Source organism: Lygodium microphyllum, chromosome 15 (assembly GCF_053477565.2).
Source record: "Lygodium microphyllum isolate KBCC chromosome 15, Lygodium_microphyllum_v1.1.10, whole genome shotgun sequence".
In the NCBI taxonomy this organism is placed as follows: domain Eukaryota; kingdom Viridiplantae; phylum Streptophyta; class Polypodiopsida; order Schizaeales; family Lygodiaceae; genus Lygodium; species Lygodium microphyllum.
This window is the reverse complement of record NC_141149.1, coordinates 126,617,810-126,621,320: the sequence shown is the minus strand read 5'-3', so window position 1 is coordinate 126,621,320 and position 3,511 is coordinate 126,617,810.

The following is a 3,511-nucleotide window of genomic DNA, read 5'->3' as shown; positions in this document are numbered from 1 at the left end:
TGGTGCTCACAGGTATCGACAGGACTTGCAAGGGCAGACCATCCCTCAAAAAGTCCTCAGACACTTTCCGCTCATCCCCCGCATAAACCACATGTTTCGCACGTCTGCCATGGCAAGCTTGACAACGTGGCATGTGCAGAATAGGTCCACGGATGGAGTGCAACGAATATCAGTAGATTCGCGCGCATGGAGCCACATTGACTCTACCTTCCCAGGCTTTGCGTGAGAGCCAAGGAATCTTCGGCTCGGTCTCGCCATGGATGGTGTGAACCCATTCGGTCTGCGCTCGACTTCTTACAGTGTGTGGCCTATAGTGCTTGTCAACTACAACATTCCTCCATGACTTTCTATGAAGAAATGACATCTCATCCTTAGCTTGCTCGTCCCGGGCCGCTACAAAGTAAAAAATATGGACTTGTATCTTCGTCCATTAGTCGATGAGCTTAAGATTTTGTGGGAGGAGGGGGTCACGGTGCAAGATATGAGCAGGCCCGATGGTCGGTGGTCAGCCAACATTCGAGCCATTCTCATGTGGACGATGCATGACTTTCCGGGATTGGGAGAGTGCTCAGGTGAGCAGACCTTTGTTCTCGTCGGTAATATCTATATTTTATTTCATTCAATCAAGTATTCACTAGGTCGTGGATCGCCTTGCAAGTCTCGTTACCTCAGGTTATCATGCATGTCCATTGTGTGGGCCACAGTTAGACTCCCGAAGGTCACGAACCATGAAGAAGATGGTATATCAAGGACACGCCGCTTTCTTGCCGGAGGATCATGAACTCAGGGAAGGTTTTCTTGGACGACCTCCAGCACGTATGAACGCTGCAAGCTGGTACGAGCTGAAAATGGTAAACCCGGATTCACATCCAAATGGAATGCGACGGTTCTCGGTTTTCTACGAGTTGCCATATTGGACCCACTTACAGGTCAACCACTTGTTGGATCCCATGCATATTTTCAAAAATGTGGGCAGCTTGCTATGGGATCACATCACAGGAAAGAGAGACACTATAGGGTCACGAATGGATTTAAAGGAGGTAGGTAAGATGGAGGCGCTTTGGCTGCAGTCGAGTGCTGAAGGGGGAGTGCAGCTTCCTCGCGCTCCCTGGGTTTTGTCTACCAAAGAAGAGCGCATTGTGAAGCAAGTAATCAAGTCTATCCGTACTCCGACGGGTATGATGCGTTCTCTCAGGTCCGCATTTTCTAAAGATGACCAGATTTCTGGGCTAAAATCCCATGATTGGCATAAGATATGTCAGGTTTGTGAACAGAATGGATTTTAATTAGCGTGGACATTTTGAAATTTGAAAAGTGACCATTATTCTTAATGCTTTCTCATTTGTGGTAGTTTGTCCTACCGATCGCGATCGCGGGATGCCTAACTCCAGAAATTCGCGGGGCCATTTACAAGCTGTCGGCTTTGGTGCAATGGATCTCACAGAAAGAGATTAAGACGTCCTCTATTGAATCCGCAAGGCGGGGAGCAGTTGAGACGGTCTGTCTCTTTGAGAAATACCTGCCCACTAGCATGCTCACGATACAAGTTCACCTTCTTGTGCATCTTGTGGATGAAGTGGAGATTGCTGGACCTGTCCATACGCGATGGATGTTCTTCCTGGAGCGCTTCATGAAAACCCTGAAAGGCTTTGTGCGACAACGAGCTCGTCCGGAAGGTAGCATGGCGGAAGGTTGGTTGGTGTCAGAGGCGTTAGTGCATATCTCACAATGGCTACCAACGGTGGAACCAGACAATGAAATACTATGGACGCTGAAGGACGATGACAGGCTGACTGGAGATGTGGTGGTTGGAAATGGGGTAGAAAAAAGAATGGATGCCTCAATGGAAGAGAAGGTGAATCGCTTTTGTATGTTGCACCATGCCTCCATGGAGACGTGGCTTGCCAAGTACCAGATTGCAAGGCAAGATCGAGAGAAAGCGCGAGCTGAATTCCGACGCAGTACGCGTCACCGACCGATTCGATATCCCGAAGGCATGGAGGAGATGCTGCGGTTTATGTCAATACGATGGTTGCATGGAGCCTTGACTGTAGCATCCAGCGAAGGGACAGAGGTCTCAATGGAGGAGTGGGAGTTCTCGAGGGGATGTAGTCCAAAGGTAATGAGGGGTTTAGAATGTATCGTATCTAAATTTGCTTGCTACATCTAATTTGAGTGTTTCAATGTGCAGTACAAAATATATAGTGCAGCGTGGTCGCGCGGATGGCATTTTCGGGTGGAGCGTATTGACAAAATGCGCTCCACAATGGACTGTGGTGTCATGGCAAGGTTTGAGCAAGAGAGCCGGCGACGAGCAACGGATCCGAACACGATTGTGGATGAGATGGAGTATTTTGGGAATTTGCAAAGTATTATTACGGTGGATTACCGTAGCTTCTCCATGATAATATTCGACGTGCAGTGGTTCAAAGTGGTACTTGGAGGAGCTGGCGCAACAGTTCGACGAGGTCCATCTGGATTTCTCGAAATAGATTCCGAAAAAAAATGGATGGATTTGCGCGACACCTTTGTGTTGCCGGCCCATTGTGAACAGGTGCAACTAGGCATTTGCTTGCTAATTGTAATACGACATGGTTTATGTCACAATGGTTTGAAGACGGTTTGTAAGTATTTATGAATAGGTAATCTTCTATCCAAATCCCCGATAACCTCGATGGTGGTATGTTATACTTTCAACTCCTCGAGGTGTGAGAGTATACGATCAAAGCGATGTTCCAGGCATAGATGAAGAAAATATGCAAATAGAGGGATCGAAATTACAAGGGGTGGAGGCCACCACAAGCTTGGAGCCCGCATCGGCTAACAATGATGGAAATACAAAAGTCGTAGAATTTTTTGAGAACGAGACAGACTCGTTATTTTGTGGTGACATGTCTATCGACCTTCCAGTGTATGCAGAGTTGTGTCAGGAGATTAACATGGGACCATAGAATACTTCATTCTTGGAGAATTGTATTACTCAATTCGTTGTTTAGATCTTCCATAAAGGTAGATAAGATATGCATTTTAAGAGGGATTTTTCAAAAATGATTTTATTAATGTGCTTTGTATAGTTTAAATTGATTATTCTAACATTATTTTTTATTTGTGCAGGTATCGACATTTTCAGGATGAGTCGAGGGATGAGCGATGAGGAGTTTCAGGAGATGATGGCACGTATGTCTCCAGATCAGCTCGCGAGATTCAGAGAGATAGCAGATCAGGAGCTGTCTCGTTTTTCATCAGGGCACTCTGCTATCTCTCTGAATCTCGCGAGCTCTAGATCAGCTCGCGAGATTCAGAGAGATAGCAGATCAGCTCGCGACTTGGGCCAGAGGGAGGGACTGCGACTGCAGGAGGATCAGGGGGGTGCTGCTGTGGAGACACGGACGCGGTGTCTCCGTCTCGTCGTTCAGCTGGAGCTCGGTCACCTCCAGGATTTGTCACACCTGTGGGGACGTCCACTCTAGTTACTCCGGCTTTTGCGTAGCCGTCGGCAGATGTCACGCCT